We start from the raw sequence: 9309 nt of genomic DNA, 5'->3' as shown, positions 1-9309 counted from the left end.
CTCTAAGCAAAAAAGCTTGATAATAAGATGCCCACACGTCTCTTAGCAAAAGAGCTTGATAATATGTCCACGCGTCTCTGAACAAAAGAGCTTTGATAACATGTCCACGCGTCTCTGAACAATAGAGCTTTGATGATATGTCCACGCGTCTCTGAATAATAGAGCTCTAATACTTGAATGTTTGTTGCGATAATATTCCGAAGAAAACTTCCAAAGACCAACGCTTGTCGATTTTGAAAGCTCGCTTAAACTTTGCTTTCGCTATGCCAGTATGCCGGCGCTTTTGATGCTTGTGAACCATTATGTTGGTGCCTCTGCTGTTTATGAACCAGTATGTCGGTGTCTCTGCTGTTTATGAACCAGTACATCGGTGTCTTGCGATGAGCCAATGTTTTAGGCGCTTTAAGCTAAGTGAGATGATCTTTCGTCAGGTTGATCACTTTTTACGATTGTAATCAAGCCGACTACTTAATCATGTCAAATTGCTTATAGGGGCTAACTGGCATACCAAGGAACCCGAAATTGCTGAAAGAGGTTGAAATAACTGCTCCGAGTGGTTGAGCATTCTGTCGTCGATGCAATGCCTCTGGCGCCGCAATTAGGCTCTGTCGCCAGACGCTGAAATCTAGCGCCAGGCGCTGAAATCTGTTGCTAGACGCTAGATGTTGTCATCTAGCGCTGGAGTCGGGTCTTCCCTATTCTGCTCTTGCTGCTGCTGGGATGCACCTGTATTTATCTTTGACTATAGGACTTTGCTAATCTCTTTCAGATGCAAAGCTCCGCACCTCATTAAGATCATATTGGCATACTCTCCTAAAAAAAAAAAGAGCAGACCCCATTGAAGACGAGAGTGAGGTACAACAAGGCCATTTCTGTCCACCGCCCTTCTCACGAAGCCGTACGTGGACGTTACCGCTCATACAGCTCCCATCCAGCAAGCAGTTAGCCTTCCTCTACAAAGAATGGAAGTGTGGATGAATCGACATCAAATAGAGGAATTCGGGTTTTCTATTCATAAATATAAATAAGATGACAAGAGCACCCATTTCACAAAAACCTAAAGATCTCCTCCCCCCTTTTTTTCTCTTTATCATGTGGACCCCTTAGACAATAGAGTCTGACTGTAACAACTAACATTTTTCTGTACCATCTCAGCCTTTCCCCTATATTCTTTTTGTCAGGGCACGCCTTGATAGTTTTTAGAAGAAATCGTACATGAAATCGGACGTACTTTATCTCCCAAACTAGCCAACCCAGCCCCATGGCTGTGAGAAGAATAAAGAAGAGAGGTGGCTGGGCCATCAAGTCTCTTGACAGCTAGAAAACAAAGCGAAAAATGAAGTAAAGCGAAGAGAAGAAAAGAAAGATCCAGATTTTAGAAAGGAGAACTGTTGAGATCACCACAGACCCATTCTCGATCAAAGAACTAAAAACGTTTCCAATACCTATATCAGCTCCCGCTGAAGTAATTGTAGCAGCTCCGGATGAAAGAAGAATAAGGGTATTAAGTACTCCACACCTATCATTGCATATTAAAATATAGAAAGTAAAGAAGAAGAGGCATAACCAGAAGAATTGTGTGAAATAACTAAATTGATCCAATTGAGGCATAAGAATGTTTGATTTTAAGTGATTCTCTCCAGACAGCTTCACTCCGTCAAGCCTCTAGATTTGGTTGGTGATTCAAGTATGTATAGGTAGTTGGTTGTTGACCAACAACAGAATGGGACAACTATTGCTTGATGTTTCCTATTCTATAGCTATACCGAAGGAGACTCCTCTTTTGAGGATTCTTGGGTCCTACAGTGGTAGAACCTCGTGAACCGGGCGTACTACTTCTCAACCTTCTGTAAACCTTTCTTCTCTATACGAAATTTTTTATTCATAGTCAAAAGCTCAAGACACGCATCCACCAGATAAGTATATAGTTCGTTTTGACCCTCAAGCCAAGGGTACGATTCCAGGTCCTCCAGTTAAGTTGTAAGCCTTAGCCTTATAGCTCGCCTAACCAGATCTTGTTGTGCTTGATTATATGTTCTAAGGGACTTAACTAGAATAGAAGAGTCGTAGGAATCAATCTCCATTAGATAGGTGAATGAGCAGACACACAACCTCTTCACTCCCGGAAGAACGAAAAAAGGATGAATGAATGCAATGAAGCAAGCTCTTCGCCCAAAACTTCTAACTGTGTTTAACGCCATTACTCAGCTGCAATTCAACTGCTGTGTCCTAAGCTATTACCCAGCTCTTAGTAAAGGGTAAGAAAAGAAATTGCATTGCCTTTTATGACCAGTCACCAACAGCTTTTGAGCCAGGCCGATGAAAAACAACTTCCTTTTTAAGCTTAACAAAGAATACCCGTAGCGGCGATGCCTTTGCTTCTGACTCACTTCATCTGAACCTTCTTGCTACCAAACAAAAGAAGGCGTAGCACCTTTGTTTTGAAACTAGGAATCTTTGTTCTAGTAAGATGGCAGGCAAAGTCTAGCAGCATATTCTATTCTGAAAGTGCTACATCTGATTTTTGAGGAAGGCTTTTTTATTCTGTCAGTTCCTTAGTCTTGCAACGTCGCTCTTCAAACCGACACTATAGTCTATATTAAGCTTTTCAACCTTAGCATAGCATATATTATACTAAGCTCTTCGCCTCTTTGTCTATCTTAGTTACTCCAGTCTTCTTGCCTTTCTTCTTCTTCAATCAAATAAAGCAATCCCCCTATCAACATCGTTAGCTACAGATTGGATTCAACTGGATAGCGCTTAGATGCAGGGAAGAAGGAATTAGAATAGGATAAGTAGGATAGATTAGAATAAGAATCCAATCTTGATTCATGCTCCTTCTCAAATAAAATAAGGTTAGGTAATATAGAATAGATAATGTAAAGTTTGAAGAGCTGGGTCGATAGACTTTTAAGCGAAAGAATCCTCAATAGATTTAAGGGCCAAATCTATCTCCTATTGAGATACAGGAGCACACAACATAGACTGAGCATCAAAGCTAAGAGCAGGACCTCTTCTGAAAGTAACTAAATCAACAGCAGGGAGCCATGGAGCTTTTGACCTAAGAAGGCTCACATAGAACTTCATGATCTCAGCTGCAACTAGATCAGGGTCCTTCAAAAAGTAACCCTCTTCAGTGTACAGGGATTCAATCCTGTTTCTATGAGTCCTTTGCTTTAAATCAGGATAAAAGAAATGGGTGTTAGAATCCCCCCTAACTCATGCCAATCCACCCTAGACTTTTGCTTATAGACACTTTCCTGAGTTGACAACCAGTAGTTCAAGAGTTGAATAGCCTGAGCCTCTTGTTGCTGCAATTCAACATTTGTAATATCCTGAGCTAATAGCCTTTGAATTCTCTCAAGATCCTTTGTAGCCTGATCAACCTGAGTAGTTGTGTTAACAAAATGTTGAACATGAAGCTGCTTAAGGTTAACCTTCACCTTTTTCAACTTGCTCCACAGTCTCTGCATAGGCAATCCTGAAACAGAAGCATCCCAAGCAGCAGTCACACTCTCATGAAATTGAGCATGGCCAGCTAAAACATTCAGGAACCTAAAGGGTCTCCCACCACCAGAGGTACTAGCACAACATTCAAAGAGAATAGGGCTGTGATCAGAAAGAGAAGGAGGGAGGTAATGAGAGGTCACTTGAGGCTACTTTAGCATCCATTGACTATTCACAATTCCCCTATCAATTCTACTAGCTATTCTACTATCACCTGAACCTTTATTAGTCCAAGAGTCAAAACATCCAATACTCTTAAGTTCAGTCAAATTCATTCCAGCCACACAACCAACAAAGTCCTGTGTTTCATGATTAGTCACAGGAGCACCATTCAATCTTTCATCACAGTGCATGACAGAGTGAAAATCACTAGCAATAAGCCAAGGGGAGAGCTGAATGTTAAGAGTATTCAAATCCCTCCACAAATCCTTTCTATATTCCAAAGTATGCATACCATAAAAAAGGGTACACATGCAGTGAAAAGAGCTGTTCTTAGAGGCAACATAGAGGTGAATAAACTGCAGATGAACCTGACAAATAGTAACATCAACCTTATCAGAGTGCCATCCCACCCAAATCCTGCCCTTAGGAGAATAGCCATAATTACACTGCCAACACCATAAACCTAATTTTGAACCCTTTTTTGGTCAAAGCCAAATGATGAATAGAAGGAAAGGAGATCATAAAGATAGGCGGACGACTGGACTTATAGTATAGGTCGGATGTTTTCGTGAGCAGTAAGCAGAAAATGGTGACGAAGGTAAGAGGGAAAGTGCTAAGACCTTTAATGCCCCATCTAGGGAGATAAAAGGACTTAGAGCCTTTCTTTTTTCCCATGGTCTTATCTTAGAAATCCTTAGAATCAAAGATTAGGTTATTTACTGGATGCAGAAAGGTTGAAGGTCAAGGGATGGACTGTTTCTTTGCCGAGATAATACCCTGAGCCCTCACTGAGCTCAATTGTTCGAATTGCTTTCCCAAGAGAATAGAGGTTAAAGAGCGGCCAGAGTGACTAGGAACATCTCTCTCTGATAGATCAAGTAGCCATTACGAGAGAAGCAGAGGGATGCGAGGTACTCCTCCTGGGAAGTACTACTTCTTTGTAAGAATCGCTAGATCCAGTTGCAATGCAACTAACTCACTTCATCATCTTGATACCTTACTTAACCACGGTACAATATTATATGGTTTTGGAACCAATATAGATAAGTATTTATGATCTTCCTAATCAGAAGAAGAAGAGGCGTCAGGTTACTCTCAGAGTTTCTTCTTCTAAGAGAGATCGTAAGAAGACTGAAATCTCTACCCTTTTAAACTTCATTCATCAAATAAAAAGGATGCCCATATTTTAATGAGTGTAGTAGACGGGATGCGTCTTCTAAAAGACGCTCCTATATACACAGTTCACGATAACTTTATAACAACAGCTGAATATAGCTATATTATACCAAAGATTTATTACGACGTCTTTCGTAACATGGGCCCTCCACTTTCAATCATCAATGAGTTCATCTATATGAATGTTTTTTAACATAGTTCTAATAAACCTCTCACTACTAGTAAGGTAATATAAAAAGAGAGGCTGAAAACAGCCTTAAAGGCTAATGTACCAGAGAGCATAAAAAATAACAAGAAGATGATGGCAACTTGGAATGAAAGGATCTCGGGTATACTGACCACTTAGTTTTATGGCAAATGGCAGTTCTTGTTGATTCTCTATTTATACTATGGATAGTCGATTTTTTAGAGCGAGCGCGAATCTTTGCGGGATTCAACAAACAATTCATCAGTTGTTGAATCATCTAATTTTGCTGATTCAACTTACTCTTCTCAGGAAGCTCCTAATCTCACTGGCAGTTGAATCATGTCATTTAGGTGATTGATTCCACTTACATCAGTGTATGTAACACGAATACTAACATCATAGGTATGTAGTCGCTAAAACGAAGCTTTTGGAAGGAAGGTTGACTATTTTGTAGGGCTGCTCTCTTCTGCGTCGACTGCTATGTGCTAAAGGCTGCGGAATAAGAGCGGTAAGGCTTTCTGGATTCACCCCATCTTCTTTTCTGGGCCTTGAATATTAAGCCCAATCTGTGGTTTTGTCTTACAATAAGATAAAATTTGTTTGGACTCGTTAGGGTTGGCCCATTACCTTGAGTGAGGCCTAATGTGTACACCTCTTGTTGTGATCTTATCCACTGATGGGTCTTGCTCTAAGCCCACTATTTCTCTTGTGTCGGGTTAAGGATCCACCTCATGTTGGGTTAAGGGCTTAGTTGAACCCACTTTCTTCACTTGTAGTCTAGGGCTTTGCTTGGAATTGGGCTTCGTTGCTTTCCTGGTCTTGGATTGAACCTAAACCAAAGTCTATAGGCTGAATTAGGAGAATGGAAACCTATTGGTTCTGCAGAGCTAAGCCGGTAAGCAAGAAAGGAAACTGACCGGGAAGTGCTATTCACTCTTCCTAAAAAGCTTTTTTGTCCTGGCATTCAAGACTGACATGTACAGTGAGAAGTGCGCAAGACCGGAAAGACTGCTAACACCGGTTAGTTCTTTGCTCTCTGTCAATCAATATCAATAATGGAACTGGCTTGCTAACAAAATCTGTAACAGGATAGCTTTCAAAATATTACAAACTTGAAATAGCTTAACTGTCGCAATTAGCTTCCCTGACTTGCTTTGCTTGCTTCTACTTTAATGCAGAACTCCCAATAGCAGAAATTACACTCGATGGATTGGTGAAAGAACCCGGCTTTCTAGCTTGACCTTTACTCTTCACACGAAAGCTTTCGGGACGAAGTGACTCAAACAAAGCAAAGCGAAGAGGTTCTTTAGCGTAGGCTAGTCAATTTACTTGGAGTAGCTTTCCCGCTGCCCTCCCAGTTGAAGTCATAAGGTAAGAAAGCCTCTCTAGTGAGAGTTCTTACATTGAGAGTAAACTTACTCTCCTATGATAGTGCTAGGTCCTTCTATTCCTAATCCCTCTATCGATAAGCTGCTAGGCAGCATCCCCGGAAGGACCTATGCGTGAAGGTAGTTTAGGAATGGGGTTGGGCAAGAAGCTCGATGCAGGGAGTCCCTATAATCTTTTAGATCGATCGGGGCGTTGCTCCAACACTTAAGCTTTCACCCAAGGTATTTGGCTACTCAGCTTGAAGCAGGAACAGAGAGAAGGCTCCAATCCAGCGTTCTTTAGAAAGTTAGGGATATAATATAGGGTCAATAAGGATCATTTACCCCTGAAGAAGTTTCCTTTAACACTTAACGGTCAGTTTGTGTTGCAAGGAGATGAGGAACTTTACTACGAGTTCCCGGAACCATGGTGTGACCCACGGACCAAGGTTCGAAGACCTGGGTTGGAGATTTTCTTTGCTGAAGAAAGAAATCCGGAATTGATCAAGACCTGGTTTAAGGAAAAATGGGAAGTTCCCGCAGAAGACGAAGATTGGGTGAAGCACTTATGTTATGGTGTTCTCCACAAGATGTTTCAGTTTTCCGATCCCGAAGAGCGAGGTTTCGATCCGACAGCCTTAATGATACCTCCCTCGGACCACGTTTCCCATGATTGGAGCGTGGAGTGCAAAATGGATAACAGATCCTTGAATTTATAATTATTCCTCGGAAACCGCCCAAAAATCTTTCCCACCTCTCTAAACCATTCCTCTAACTCATTCGATGGATACAATACCGATAAATAAATCGTCATCCAGCCTCTCTTCATTGCATACTGAATCCAATATCTCTGATTCAGAAACTTCCAATCCTGATCTAACACCAGAACCTATTTTCATTCAAAACATTGAACCAGAACATTCTGCATTATCTGATGATGAATTGGCTGATGCACCTAGGACATGCATGTCTCCAGTAGAAGAGTCAGTCATTGTAAATATAGAGTCAGATAGTGATGTAAAAGAAGTCCATGTAGGGTCCTCATTGTCTCATGATGAACAGTCCTCATTCATTGCATTACTGAAAGAGTATGTAGATAGCTACGTCCAGAATTTCTACTACACTCAACAGACAACCAGTCTTCTTCTCACATCCCATATTACATAAGGTCAATCAATAGAAGAAAGCTGACATGATATAAGGCAGAGGACGGTGACGGTAAGAGTGATGATACCTAAAACTAGGCGAACTTACTTTGGAAACTTAAACGAATCAATTCCCACTTGATCCATTCTTCTGACTGCGCTAGCATCATCGGATACGGCAAAAGAGATTCTTCCAACTTCCTTCTTAGAGGCGGGCTTGTAGACTATAGAATTCAAAATCATCATCATCGCCTTTTATATTTCCTCTAAACCTACCGTGTGCCTATTTGGAGCTTTTCACAGTCAAAGTCAAACTTTTGTCGGTGGCAACATCGGCATGCCTTATATAAGACCGACTTTGAGCGCACCTGAACTACCCATAGTTACGGGGTTGCACTTAATAGTAGATCAATTTGTTTTTCCGTAGATTGATGTTTTGTATCGCGCGCTTGTTATATTTATTTCTAACAAAAAAATGTTATAAGTATAACTAACCGAAAGCACATATGAATTAATTCTAAGAAAACGGCCGGCTAGAAAGTGCAATCAATACCTCGTCACTCCTATGTGTACAATAGCTACGAGCTGGCTAGATTCTTATCAAAATTGCGTAGATAGAAAAAAAAAGATCGATTAGAAGGCGCTTCCCATACTTGCTTGCTGAAAATCAAAGAAAGAAGGTCCATTTTCCCACATAGTTCATCGGTCAAACCAATGATTGCTTCTCTAAGTAATAGAGAGATCTTTTTCTAGTTAGACTTCTATCAATGCAATGAAAGAACCATCCCTTCCTATTTCTTTGTCTTGTTAGATAGAGAAACCCCAAAGAGCCCCTCTTAAGGGGGTGGGGGTGAAGGGGGGTTTACATACAATTGAGGCAAAAAGCTTTATGATTGAATCTCAAAGGCATTCTTTTCATTTGGTAGATCCAAGCCCATGGCCTATTTCGGGTTCACTCGGAGCTTTGGCAACGACCATAGGAGGTGTGATGTACATGCACTCATTTTAAGGGGGTGCAACACTTTTCTGTTTGGGCCTTATTTTTCTCCTATATACCATTTTTGTATGGTGGCGTGATGTTCTACGCGAATCCACGTTAGAAGGACATCATACCAAAGCCGTACACTTCGGACTTCGATATGGTTTTATTTTGTTCATCGTATCGGAGGTTATGTTCTTTTTTGCTTTTTTTTGGGCTTTTTCTCATTCTTCTTTGGCACCTGCGGTAGAGATCGGAGGTATTTGGCCCCCAAAAGGGATTTGGGTTTTAGATCCCCGGGAAATCCCTTTTCTTAATACCCCTATTCTTCTTTCATCTGGAGCTGCCGTAACTTGTGCTCATCATGCTATACTTGCGGGGAAGCAAAAACGAGCAGTTTACGCTTTAGTAGCTACCGTTTTACTGGCTCTAGTATTCACAGGCTTTCAAGGAATGGAATATTATGAAGCACCCTTCACTATTTCGGATAGTATTTATGGTTCTACCTTTTTCTTAGCAACAGGCTTTCATGGTTTTCATGTGATTATAGGTACTCTTTTCTTGATTATATGTGGTTTTCACCAATATTTTGGTCATCTGACCAAGGAACATCACGTTGGCTTTGAAGCAGCTGCATGGTACTGGCATTTTGTAGACGTGGTTTGGTTATTCTTATTTGTCTCTATCTCTTGGTGGGGAGGTATATGAAGGAATCGAAGAGAGATTGGCAGATCATGTTCACCAAGAAATGATCCGAAATGGGATCTTGATCTATTTGAGATTGTT

The 9309-nt window shown here is 41.0% G+C and overlaps 1 long non-coding RNA gene across 1 annotated transcript; it reads right to left on the bottom strand.

Annotated features, from left to right (window-relative positions):
• Nucleotides 1-948: 948 nt before the first annotated feature.
• LOC145614287 (uncharacterized) lies at nt 949-4238 on the bottom strand. Its single transcript, XR_014107084.1, has 2 exons — nt 4117-4238; nt 949-1085 (listed from the first exon to the last, which is right to left on the bottom strand). It is a non-coding gene; the product is annotated as an uncharacterized LOC145614287 (long non-coding RNA).
• Between the last annotated feature and the right edge of the window lie 5071 nt (nt 4239-9309).

Source organism: Chenopodium album, chromosome 3 (assembly GCF_948465745.1).
Source record: "Chenopodium album chromosome 3, dcCheAlbu1.1, whole genome shotgun sequence".
Classification (NCBI taxonomy): domain Eukaryota; kingdom Viridiplantae; phylum Streptophyta; class Magnoliopsida; order Caryophyllales; family Amaranthaceae; genus Chenopodium; species Chenopodium album.
This window is presented reverse-complemented; position numbering and strand designations above follow the sequence as displayed.